The sequence below is a fragment of the Pseudophryne corroboree genome, chromosome 2 (assembly GCF_028390025.1).
Source record: "Pseudophryne corroboree isolate aPseCor3 chromosome 2, aPseCor3.hap2, whole genome shotgun sequence".
Classification (NCBI taxonomy): Eukaryota; Metazoa; Chordata; class Amphibia; order Anura; family Myobatrachidae; genus Pseudophryne; species Pseudophryne corroboree.
Window position 1 is genome coordinate 567,654,325 of NC_086445.1, and position 13,910 is coordinate 567,668,234.

General features: G+C 47.1%; 1 pseudogene; it reads right to left on the reverse strand.

Moving 5' to 3' along the window:
* Positions 1 to 8,173: 8,173 nt before the first annotated feature.
* Positions 8,174 to 8,292, reverse strand: LOC135052683 (5S ribosomal RNA; annotated as a pseudogene).
* Positions 8,293 to 13,910: the final 5,618 nt, after the last annotated feature.

The following is a 13,910-nucleotide window of genomic DNA, read 5'->3' on the forward strand; positions in this document are numbered from 1 at the left end:
TGTTTGTGTCGGCCACTTGTGTCGCTTAGCTTAGCCATCCAGCGACCTCGGTGCAAATTTTAGGACTAAAAATAATGTTGTCAGGTGTGAGGTGTTCAGAATAGACTGAAAATGAGTGTAAATTATGGTTATTGAGGTTAATAATACTATGGGATCAAATTGACCCCCAAATTCTATTATTTAAGCTGTTTTTGAGGGTTTTTTGTAAAAAAACACCCGAATCCAAAACACACCCGAATCCGACAAAAAATTTTCAGCGAGGTTTTGCCAAAACGTGTCCGAATCCAAAACACGGCCGCGGAACCAAAACCAAAACACAAAACCTGAAAAATTTCCGGTGCACATCACTAATATATATACACTGTTCAAAAGAATAAAGGGAACACTAAAATAAATCATCCTAGATCTGAATAAATGAAATATTCTTATTAAATACTTTGTTCTTTACATAGTTGTATGTGCTGACAACAAAATCACACAAAAATGATCAATGGAAATCAAATTTATTAACCCATGGAGGTCTGGATTTGGAGTCACACTCAAAATTAAAGTGGAAAAACACACTACAGGCTGATCCAACTTTGATGTAATGTCCTTAAAACAAGTCAAAATGAGGCTCAGTAGTGTGTGTGGCCTCCACGTGCCTGTATGACCTCCATAAAATGCCTGGGCATTCTCCTGATGAGGTGGCGGATGGTCTCCTGAGGGATCTCCTCCCAGACCTGGACTAAACCATCCGCCAACTCCTAGACAGTCTGTGGTTGGTGGATGGAGCGAGACATGATGTCCCAGATGTGCTCAATTGGATTCAGGTCTGGGGAACGGGCGGGCCAGTCCATAGCATCAATGCCTTCATCTTGAAGGAACTGCTGACACACTCCAGCAACATGAGGTCTAGCATTGTCTTGCATTAGGAGGAACCCAGGGCCAACTGCACCAGCATATGGGCTCACAAGAGGTCTGAGGATCTCATCTCGGTACCTAATGGCAGTCAGGCTACCTCTGGCGAGCACATGGAGGGCTGTGCGGCCCCCCAAAGAAATGCCACCCCACACCATTACTGACCCACTGCCAAACCGGTCATGCTGGAGGATGTTGCAGGCAGCAGAACGTTCTGCTTGGCGTCTCCAGACTCTGTCACGTCTGTCACATGTGCTCAGTGAGAACCTGCTTTCCTCTGTGAAGTGCACAGGGCGCCAGTGGCGAATTTGCCAATCTTGGTGTTCTCTGGCAAATGCCAAACGTCCTGCACGGTGTTGGACTGTAAGCACAACCCCCACCCTCATGGAGTCTGTTTCTGATCGTTTGAGTAGACACATGCACATTTGAGGCTTGCTGGAGGTCATTTTGCAGGGCTCTGGCAATGCTCCTCCTGTACCTCCTTGCACAAAGGTGGAGGTAGCGGTCCTGCTGCTGGGTTGTTGCCCTCCTACGGCCTCCTCCACGTCTCCTGATGCACTGGCCTGTCTCCTGGTAGCGCCTCCATGCTCTTGACACTACGCTGACAGACACAGCAAACCTTCTCGCCACAGCTCGCATTGATGTGCCATCCTGGATGAGCTACACTACCTGAGCCACTTGCGTGGGTTGTAGGGAGGTCATACAGGCACGTGGAGAAATCTTAACGCAATAAGTCTATTTTCATTGCGCCCATCTTCAAGTTTAAGTTCACTTCCCCGTCTCACCCCCCATGCTGATGGGGCTGATCTTGGACTGAAACGGCATCGGGAGTGTCACTATTCATCTCAGCAACCCCAAAAAATATGGATTTTTACATGTCACCCCCTTCCCACCCCCAACCCTAGGAGTGCTAGGGGTGTATTTTTTTTCCAGATCGTAAATCAAATGTGTAGCAAGTTTGGTGTAAATTGCTCCAGGCATTCCAGAGTTATGCTGGAATATACATACACACATACATACATACATACATACACTCATACATCCATTTTTTTATATATATCTATTCACATGAGAATAATTTGTCCATGACATACTGTACATGATTAGTGCATCCTTCCCAACTGTCCCCATTTCATGGGACAGTCCCATTTTTATGGGACTCTCCCGATGTCCCACCTGTGGGCTGCAGTGTCCCACAGTTGTGGGGGCTCCTGTCACTCGCTGCTCTACCTAGCAGAGCAGCTATTCATAGGAGACAGACGGGGGGCATGCCAGCATCTCACAGAATGCTGACCATGCCCCCCACAGTGACGGAAAATGGGGGCGTGGCTTGCGATCACGGCACTACCGCAAAGTCACGCCCCCTTCTATAGGCCACACTCCTTTTTCGGGTGTGCGGCTTCACCGCGCAAGGGAGCCCACATTTTTATCTGCAGATGTTGGGAGGTATGTTAGTGTACCCAGTGATCAGCATCACACATCTTCATTGCAGCAGGAGAAATACCAAGATCCATAATCTGCTTTTCAGCACAAATGTTGGGCAAAATAGAGCAGACATTTGCTAGAAATGTGTTTCCAGAGCAAGAGTTATGAAAGATTGCATTTCCTTCAACAGCTTTTCATTCTGAAGTTCCATACACGAGAAACAGCACACAATGAATTAAAAACTGTTCAGTAAAAGCAAAGATGTTATGATGTATTTCAAACGGGATACAATCAATTTGCTGGCTGTTGGGATCCCGGCGATCAGGATACCGCCAACGGAATCCAGGCAGCTGACAGCCGGAATCCCGGCACACAGGAGCTATTCCCACTCGTGGGTGTCCACGACACCCATAGAGTGAGAATAGAACCTGTGGCGAGTGCAGCGTGGTGAGCACAGCAAGCCAGCAAGGGGACTCTTAGTGCTCGCCCCGCATTCTGGTGGGCGGGATGCCGCTGTCGGGATCTTGACAGCCGGCATCCCGCCTTCTGGTAAATAGTATGTATTCCATTTCAAACTACAGTATGCAGTTAAGACATTGATACAATCTGTTACAATATACACATCTTTTTTTTTATGTGGGACAACACCATTCTTTATACATGTAACCCACCCTGTGCTTTTCTCCAGCCAAGTATGTGTGAAAAAAGTCATAATATGTGGGTCTGCCTGGAAAAACCCTTGTTACACTAATTTAAAGTTGTATTGATTATACACAGTGACGTAACTACCACCACCGCAGCCACTGCGGAGGCTTGGAGGCACAGGGCTGCAGGGGCGCCGCTACTGATTGCTGGTGTGTGTGAGTCGAAACTGAGTCCGGGAAGGAGCCAGAGGGCACAGCGCATGCCTCTCCTGTGTCCCTCCTGGGTCTCCGGTGGCGGTGTGTCTGTAAAATGAAGTGCCGGTTCATGAACGCAGCTGCCGGTCCGTGAGCTCTGATTGGCTCATGAACCGGCACTTCATTTGACAGACACACCGCCGGAGACACAGGAGAGGCGCGCGCTGTGCCCTCAAGCTTCTTCCCGGACTGTACCACTCCCCTCCTTCCCGGACAGCACAGCAGCGGGGGGAGGGTGTGTAGCTGGTACTGGGGGGGGGCATATTTGACACTGGGGGCATATGTGTATATGGCACTGGTGGGGGCATATTTGGCACTGGGGGAGTATGTGTATCTGGTACTGTGGGGGCATATGTGTTTTTGCCACTATGGGGGCATATTTTTATCTGGCACTGTGGGGGAATATCTGGCACTGGGGGCACAGCCCTAGCAACAATCATTACCCCCTGGTAACAAGCCAACACCCAGCTCATGAAATCCCTGGCAACAAGCATTACCCCCTAGCAACGAGCAGGACACCCAGTGCATGAAACCCCTGGCAATGAATATTACCCCCTGGCAACGAGCTTGACACCCAGCACATGATACACCTGGCAACAAGCATTACACCTAGCACATGAAACCCCTGTCAATGAGCATGACACCCTCAGCATGAAAACCCCTGGCACCGTGCATGGAACCAAGAGCATGAAACCCCTGGCAACGAGCACATAATTTAAAAGTAATTAGAAGCCTTACTGTATAGCTTAATGTGTCATGGACATTGCAGTGTGTGGCATAATGTATCACGGACATTGCAGGGTGTGTCATAAAGTGTCACAGACATTGCGGTCTGTTTCATAATGTGTCACGGACATTGTGGTGTGTGGCATACTATATCACGGGCATTGTGGTATGTGGTATAATGTCTCAGGGGCATTGCAATGTGTGGCATAATGTATAACGGGCATTACGGTGTGTGTCATAAGTTATAACGGGCATTGCAGTATGTGTCACAGGCATTATGGTGTGTGGTATACTATATCACAGGCATTGTGGTATGTGGTATAATGTCTCAAGGGTATTGCAGTGTGTGTCATAATGTGTCACAGGCATGATGGTGTGTGGTGTACTTTATCACAGGCATTGTATGTGCTATAATGTCTCTGGGGCATTGCAGTGTGTAGCATAATGTATTACGGGCATTGCAATGCGTGGCATAATGTGTCACAGGCATTACGGTGTGTGGCATAATGTGTCAGGGGCATTACGGTGTGTGGCATATTGTGTAATGGGCATATTTGTGTGTGGCATAATGTCTAAGGGCCATTGCAGTATGGGGCATAATGTATACTGGGCATTACTATAAGGAGGAATAATGCCAAATAATGTAAGGGGCATAATCAGGATTATTTTTCCTGTGGTGGCCAACGTCTGGGCATGCAGGTTGCAAAACAGGGGTATAAGGTAGTCTTTTCCTGCAATACCACGCCCCTTTAAGCAAAGCCACACCCATTTCAGCAAGATACGCCCCCTTTTTGCAACGCGCACCTATGGCGCGCGCATATTCATCGCTTTACTAGTGGCAATTATGGGTGGGAGGGCTCCAGAGAATGTTTTGGCTTGGGGGAAAAAACTTTCTAGTTAGACCACTGATTATACCAATAAATATATGTTATGGTAAGAACTTAACGTTGATAACGGTATTTCTCCTAAGTCCACAGGTTCCACAGGATAACAATGGGATATGATGGAGCGTCAGCAGGTTTGCACCAATCGGTCAAAGCTTTCCGGCCTCCCAGCATGCAACGGGCCCATCCATATATCCCCACCCCCTGGCTCAGGCAAATCAGTTGCATTCCAAAGCTCAAGGCAGGAGCATCATGTAGAACCGTAATCAGGCGAGAAGAACACACATGCACACCCTTCCGTACAAGAAGGAAGAGGTTAGTGAGTAAAAGGATCCTCAAATCAGGTGCGTCAGGGTGGGATCCCTGTGGAACCTGTGGACTTAGGAGAAATACCGTTATCAACGGAAAGTTCTTACCATAATGTATATTTCACCGGTAGGGTCCACAGGTTATCCACAGGATAACAATGGGATTTCCCAAAGCAGTTTAGTGTGGACGCTCCTGATGCACAGGAGAATCCTTCGCCCGAATTCAGTATTGTGAGAGGCATCCAAGGCATAATGTCTAATGAATGTGTAAACGGAAGACTATATGGCTGCCTTACATACCTGTACTGCTTAAGCACCACATTGTGCTGCCCAAAAAGGACCTACCATACGAGTAGAGTGAACAGAGACATTAGCCGGAATAGGGAGATCAGCTAGAGAATATGCTTCTGAAATCGCCATCTGAAGCTATCTTGCCAGCATCTGCTTACCAGCAGGCCATCCTCTCTTGTGAAATCCATAGAGAATGAAGAGAGAATCTGTTTTTCTGATGGCACTGGTACAATCCACGTAGATCTCTAATGCACGGATCACGTCCAGCGATGCATCTCCAGCAGAAAGGCCCCGAACCTGAAAAGTCGGGACAACAATTCCTTTGTTAAGGTGGAACTTAGTCATCACCTTGGGAAGATACCCAGATCTAGTTCTGAGAACTGGTTTATCTGGAAAAAAAAATCAGAAAATGGGTAACAACATAACAATGCACCTAAGTCTGATATTCTACTTTATCTGTCAACCATTTTTATGATCCATTTTAATAAGTGGATCAAATGGGCAACTTGAAGGGCTTTCAGGACTCACATAAGTCCCACGGCACTGTAGGAGGAACAACCAAAGGTTGAATGTGCAGCATCCCTGGAAAAAAGTATGCACATCCTGTAAGTTGGTCATTTACTTTTGGACCCCTACAGTCAATGCCGACCCTTGCTCTTTCAAGGAAGCCTCCTTCAAACCTTTATCCATTCCTGCCTGAAGGAATGCTAAGACCCTGCAAATTCTGAAAGATTTAGGGTCCAATTTTCTTTTACTGTACCAATGAATATAGGCTTGCCATAATTGGTGATAAATGCGAGCTAAAGAAGGTTTCCTTGCTCTGAACACTGTTTGAATTACCTGTTGAAAATATCCTCTTGACTTCAGGATAGCAGTTTTAAAGGCTACGCTGTCAAAGACAGTTGATCCAGATATCTGTGATAACCAGGACCCTACGTTAATAGGTCTGGACGTTGAGGGAGCAGAAGGAGAGCATTCATTGCCGTTCTCTGCTGGTTTTTTTGTTTTAACTTTCTCACCAGCCTGGATAATAGGATGATTGGAGGAACACCTAAGCCAAATGAAAGTCCCATCTCACCGATAAGGCATCCACAAAGATCGCTCTGGGATCCTTTGTTCTTGACCTGTATGTGAGCACTTTGTTGTTCAGACAAGACGCCATGAGATATATCTCTGGCCAGAACCTCTTGTTTTACTAGAGTCCAGAATATCTCCGGGTATAGAGCCCATTCACTTCCCTGAATGGTGTGTCAACTTGAGAAAGTCCGTTTCCCCGTTTAGGATTCCCGGAATAAAAACAGCGGACAAGGTTGAATGATGAAGTTCTGGCCACTTTAGTATGTGACTTACCTTCTTCATCACTTTACGGCTGCGAGTTCCTCCCTGATGTTGAGGTACGCTACTGCCATCGCATTGTCCGAGCTGAACTGGACTGGTATTCCCCGAAGACTTCCCGTGCCTATGCCGGTACCCTGTATATGGCCCAAGGTTCCAACCTTTACCGGCAGACAACTTTCTTCTTTGGGAACACAACCTTCCTGACACTGACACTGCTCCCCAGTGTCAGAATTTTCCCAATATGATATCAAAAGGTTTTCCTTTTGTACAGCTGGGATGTCTGTAGCCACCAGGCTAACGACCTTCTTACTTTTATTGTAAGTACCATAGTCCGTTTTTATTATCTGATGCAACCCATTAATACCTACAGCACCTTGTATTCCCAGGTGGTCCCTCCAAGTACCAACCAGGATAACACTGCTTAGCTTCCATGATCCAATGAGATTTGGGCATATCCAGTGTGGTGTGACTGTAGATTCTATTTGGTAAGAATCAGACGCTGCAGAGACCTCGAGTGGAATTGTGCATACTCCACCCTGTCAATGTAGATACCATCAAACCCATCACCCGCATTGGTGCGTGAATGGATACCGTTTGACTGTGTAGCAAGTCCTGAATCCTAGACTGAACCCTGGATATCTTGTTGCGAGGTAAAAATTACTCTCTGCTGACCTGATCCAGTACAGCCCCCAAGTGAGTCATCCGGTGTGTCAGAACTTGAGACGATTTTGCCCAATTAATGAATCACTCGTGCCTCTGCAAACACGTTATTGTCTGTTGCAGATGACGTAAGAGCAATCCCTGTGACTGTGCCAGGATTACAAGATCGTCTAGGTATGGGAAAACTGGCGGAGATAAGGTGTTATCATCCCCATATTCTTGGTAAATACTCTGGAGACTGTGGCTAACCCAAAGGGTAAGGCCTAGAGCTGAAAATGCTGTTGGAGGATAGCAAACCTTAGATAACAGTGATGGACAGTGGTATAGGAACATGTAGGTAAGCATCCTGTATATCCAGGGATACCATATAATCCTCTGGCTCCATGCCAAACATAAGGAACGTAACGATTCCAAGTACAACCGAGGCTCCAAATGTATTTGTTCAGCATTTTAAGATTGAGCATGGGCCAAAATGATCCATTTGGCTTCCAACTAAAACCAGGTTGGAGTAAACCTTGTCCTCCTTTGCAGGAGGAAGTGGAATGACTATTCCTGACTGAAGCAATTTCTGAATTGCTTCTTGCAAAGCCTTGTTCTTTGTCTCTACCCGAGACGGGCTGTCTTGAAGGTGAAAGCATAACCTAGAGATACCATGCCAGATCTGCGACCTGAAGAAGTCAGCTCCCCCAGCCTGGGGTCCCCCAGGCGGCACAGGCCCACACCATCAGACTGATGGTGTATTTTTCTACAGCACCTGGTATTCCCAGATGGTCTCCCATTCGAGTACTCTCCAGGCCCAACACTGCTTAGCTTCCAAACTCAGATGAGATTGGGCTTATCCAGTGTGGTGTAGCTGTAGATCCCAACTGGACTTCTGGTAGCCCAATGCTTTCCTAGTCTTCCCAGACTTGTTATATTGGCTTTTTCCTTTTGCTCTTCCTAGAAACCAAAAGGGGCTGAAATGTGGAACTTTAGGTTTGAAACTGTATGTGGAAGAAACTTGGCTTTCTTGGAGCCTGCTTCTGACTCCAGAATATCTGTCAATTCTTTACCAAAAAGAATATCTCCAGAAAGGACAACGATTCCAAAACCTTCCTAGATTCTGAATCAGCTTCCATGTACCCAGCTAAACTGCTCTGTGAGCAGGTATAGTTGGGGCTGATGCCCTGGAGGAAAAAAATGCCCATATCCAATGCTGCTTCTCCAGGAACATTGCAGTCTGTTTTTTTATGAGCTATATGAGATTTTTGCTCTATTGAAAAATCTCCTTCCAATGCATCAACCCAGGCAACCACTGCCTTTGCCATTCAAGGCGAAGCCAAGGCTTGACCTTATGACTGCCCTAGACATGTTGAAAGCAAAGATAATGTAGATTTTTGCACTATTCGCTTGCGTATCTACTTTAGGAGCCACCTCCCCTTTTTAAACAATCCCCAGCTGGAAGAAGATATTTAGAATTCCATTTCTTAGGAATTCTAAACTTCTTATTGGGCGTAACCCAAGCCACTTCCATGATTTCCGTAAGCTAATCTTACCCTGGAAACTCAGGTTTTGGGATGTTTAAACACAGGTGCCTTGGTTTTTTTCGTATGATGATGTAGAATAAATTGGGCTTTCATCTTCCGATGAATCTGAACAATGTGTAGCCTGTGTGGGTGAAAATTTACTTACCACTGGCTCTGAGAAGCTGCTGCTGGGAGTGATACACCATAGGTGGATCTGCATGTAAAGGCTAATAATGTATCCCTATCCCTAGTACAGGATTTTGGAGGAATTATCCATTCAGCTTATTGGATAAAGTCTGTGCAAAGATAGCCCAAGGTGAATACATTTATACCTGAATCTGCCTTGTATTTTTGCTTAAGCTAAAACATTATGCACACAACCATCCTGAACAAGATCATGAGAGGATAATACAGCTTTGCAAACATGGTATGAGTGCCGCTCTTATACATGATAAATAATCAGCACTTCCACAGTGTACTACACAATTTTGTGACTGTAATCACTTTAGCCTTTTTAAAATGATATCCATCCAACCCTACCCATGCACCAGCATTGAGGATCTGCAAAACAAACTGACAGACCTTTAGTTAAGTCAGCATCATACTAGCAGTCAGTCACACGTTATACATTAGTACAGTATAATAAGCAATATGAGTACATCATCAACTACAATAACATTTTAAGTATGTAGGAGAACACATTTACTGAATCATGTTTTAAACAGATCTAACATATTCAGACGCAATGCGAAAGAAACAACAGCAATGGTTACAGACTCATATGCAATAGACACTTATCTAACTAGTCATACTCAAAAAGTAGATAGAGAATTAGTGCTGTATTACCCGTACTCAGTAGAGTGGGATACAGGGAGACTTACCCCTGCTTCCAAGATCGATCATACGTTAATGAACGCTGAGTGAATACAGACGCTACTAGTGTACACTGCCCCTCCATGAACCTAATGAACACAGACGCTCAGTGAACACAGACGCACCGGTCACACAGCCGCCTATGCTGCGACGGGGTCCCCTCGTGGTAGCATCTGGGATGGAAGCGAGGAAACAGTTCATGGCGGGAGACTCGGCGGAAACTGGTCATGAACCGGGAGGAGGGGCGACCAGGAGAGCGTCTGACTCCTCACTACTGACATCAACCCTAGGGATCACGGCCTCATACTATTCCTGGAGCCTCTGATCCCTAAGGCCTAGCTATGGTGCACCCGGGGTGGCAGCTACTGTTTGGTAGTTTACTCCCAAAACAGTGCGGCTGTGTCCGTATTCCATCCACTAAGCGGAATCAATGCCTTACCTTCTCCCCGTGCTCTGGCCACTGCCTGGTAACGTCTGCTGGACCTGCTAGTATATCCAACACAGACTCCCACCAAAACAGCACTGTACTCGTGGGTAAGCGTTGTCGCGACCCGGCGGAGAGTTGTTGGAGCGACTCTTTCTAAGGTAGCATATAAGACGCTGTTTAGAAAGATCACTCAAAAATTAGTAAGACTATGACAATAAAATAAGAAAGCTTAGGGCTGCTAAAAAGCAGCAGCCCTCTGTCCGTGGTCCGGCTCCTGCCGCACCAAACAAAAAACTGATTTGCCTGAGCCAGGGGGCGGGGATATATGGACGGGCCCATTGCATGCTGGGAGGCTGGAAAGCTTTGACCGATTGGTGCAAATCCTTTGTCGCTCCATCATATCCCATTGTTATCCTGTGGATAACCTGTGGACCCTGCCGGAGAAATCTATGATTTTACCCACCACCACTTACACTTGGGATACTACTTAACAGAGAAAAAATTTCAGTCCAGTGGTACACACTTCTTCTTCCTCCACGGTTCAGTAACAATAAAATAAAATAATATAATGACATGCATATACATAACAGTAAATGGTAAATACACAGATACTTCTTCCCTACTGTGCACAGTAGTATGTAGTTTTGTCCCTGTACTTATGGGAGCTCAGTTCCATAGTGGGAATTTCCATAAATTTTAAACTAAGTCAACATTCAGCAAAGTATGTATTATTCTCTGGCTAAGATATATAGTAGTTGCTCCTTTTTTTGGCTTTATACACCAGGATATATGTAAGCTGAACTCTATTCCGATTGGTTTAGCCTTTCTCCAATATCCTTTATGTTAATATATATTTCTGCAAGGTCTTATATTGGGGTCTATTGATGAAGTATTGAAAAAAGTGGAGAAGTTGTCCATGGCAACCAATTAATGTTGAGGTAACATTTATAAAACATTTATAATTTATAAAATGCATTCTATAAAATTATATATACCAGCTGATTGGTTGCCATGGGCTACTTCTTCACTGTTTAATAACATTTTACTGGTATAGGCTACTTTTGGCCAGAATATAGTGCTATCGTATCAAATTTTCAGCAGAAATAAGAGATTATGGGGGTCATTCAGAGTTGATAGCTCGTTAGCTACTTTTTGCAGCCGTGCAAATGCATAGTCACGGTTCACTGGGGAGTGTATTTTAGCTTTGCAAGTGTGTGAATGCCTGTGCAGCCGAGGCCTTTAATAGGATTAACTGAGCCAGGGCAATCGGACTTAATCCCCTACTGTAATGATTTAGGGGTCTATTTACTAAGCCTTAGATGGAGATAAAGTCGCTGGAGATAAAGTACCAGCCAATTGGCTCCTAACTGTCATTTTTCAAACACAGTCTGTGGCATGGCAGCTAGAAGCCGATTGGCTGGTACTTTGGGGGTCGTTCCGACCCATTCGCACGCTGCGGTTCATCGCTGCGGTGCGAACGGGTCGCTATGTGCATGCGCGCCGTTGCCCTGCAACAGCCGTTGCCGGGCAACGACCAGAAGAAAGAAGAAAGTGATCGCTGGCGCGATCGCAAGAAGATTGACAGCGGGGAGGCGTTCTGGGGCGGATACTCACCGTTTTCCGGGCGTGGAGATCCGAACGCAGGCGTGTCCAGGCGTTTGGAGGGCGGTTGTCTGACGTCAATTCTGTGACCTTCAGGGCTAGTCTTGTTCTGCACAAAGCTTTTTTAGCATAGCAGGGCTGCACAAGCGATCACAGCCCTGCTATGCTAAAATACACTCCCCCATAGGCGGCGTCTAGTTGATCGCACGAGCAGCAAAAAGTTGCTACGTGCGATCAACTCGGAATGACCCCCTTTATCTCCAGCGACTTTATCTCCATCCAAGGCTTAGTAAATAGACCCCTTAGTCCCCTGCTGTATTGTTCTCTCTTATTGTATTGCAACTGAGAATAGATGAAAGGCTTATGCTAATAAACCATGTGGTGACCAGGGACGTGCAGTCAGGGGAGGCTGGGGAGGCAGTGCCTCCCCTGTGATAAATTATTAAAAGAACAAAAAGAAGATACTTATGACACATGTTCTGTGTCATAAGTATGTTCTTTATTTTATTCTAATAATTTTAGGGGGTTAAATAGGTTTGGGTGGGAGGCACTGATAGCAGTGCCTCCCGTAGATAATGGAAACGGGGATCGAGCGGGGGGTGGGGCCAAGAAGTGGGCTGTAAAAGCCCATTGAAAAACATAGGCAAAGCGGCAGTTTATATAGAAGTGCCTCGCTGACATCACTGTCAGCAAGGCAGAAATGATTGGACAGCGGATCCAGTGCTGGATCCGCTGGTCCAATCATCCATACGAGGCGGCGGGACAGTAATCTGCTCCCCTCCCTTCATCCCCCCGTAGTCCGTCACCTGCTGCTGCCTGCTGGCGATCATGTCAGGGACCCTGTGTAGAAGACAGCGGCGGCAGCGCTCCTGGAGCTGGCGTCTGAAGGCAAGTGGAGAAAGTTGAGTAGCGGCGGCTGGCGCTGTCCTCCTCCAGCCGCAGCAGCAGGTGTCTCTGTGTGTGCAGCGGAGCCGCGTCCGGAGTGCAGGGACAGCAAGAGGCGCCTGTGGTGAGTACAGCACATCCATCCATCCATCCATCCATCCATCCCTCTCTCCCTCTCTCTCTCTCTCCCTCTCCCTCTCCCTCCCTCTCCCCCTCTCCCTCTCCCTCTCCCTCTCCTTCTCTCCCTCTCCCTCTCTCCCTCTCTCTCCCTCCCTCTCCCTCTCTCTCCCTCCCTCTCCCTCTCTCCCTCTACCTCTCTCTCACTCTCCCTCTCTCTCCCTCCCTCTCCCTCTCCCTCTCCCTCTCTCTCTCCCTCTCCCTCTCCCTCTCTCCCTCTCCCTCTCCCTCTCTCCCTCTCTCCCTCCCTCCCTCTCCCTCTCCCTCTCTCTCTCTCTCCTCCCTCTCTCTCTCCCTCTCTCCTTCCCTCCCTCTCCCTCTCTCCCTCTCTCTCTCTCTCCTCTCTCTCTCTCTCTCTCTCTCCCTCCCTCTCTCTCTCTCTCTCTCCCTCCCTCTCTCCCTCTCCCCTCTCCCCCTCCCCCTCTCCCTCTCCCTCTCCCTCTCTCTCTCTCTCTCCCTCCCTCTCTCTCTCTCCCTCCCTCTCCCTCTCTCCCTCTCCCCCTCCCCCTCTCCCTCTCCCTCTCTCTCTCTCTCTCTCTCTCTCTCTCCCCTCTCCCTCTCCCTCTCCCTCTCTCTCTCTCTCCCCGGCCTGTGCATTGATATATATAAGCATAACTTTCAGTTTTTGCAGGTGCCGGCCCTAATGGATTCTACTGGACAAGTGGACGTAACCGGCGTGGGATGTAGGTAAGTAATCTCTCTCTCATTTTTACAGGTACCCCTATTGGATTCTACTGGACAAGTGGACGTGACCGGCGTGGGATGTAGGTAAGTATGTGTGAGTGTGTAAGTGTGTTTTTAATAAACTTTAACTTTCACGGTGTGTGTGTTGTGTTTTTATTTGGGTATTTTTTTTTGTTGTAGAACTACAGGTACCAGCGGGCCCGTTATTTCCTCGCACGCTGGTACTTGAGGTTCCCCAAGTACCAGCAAGCGGGGGAGGCTTGCTGGGCGTTGTACTTCCACAACAAAAAACAATACTCTTTTGTTTTACACACATGGCTATCAGC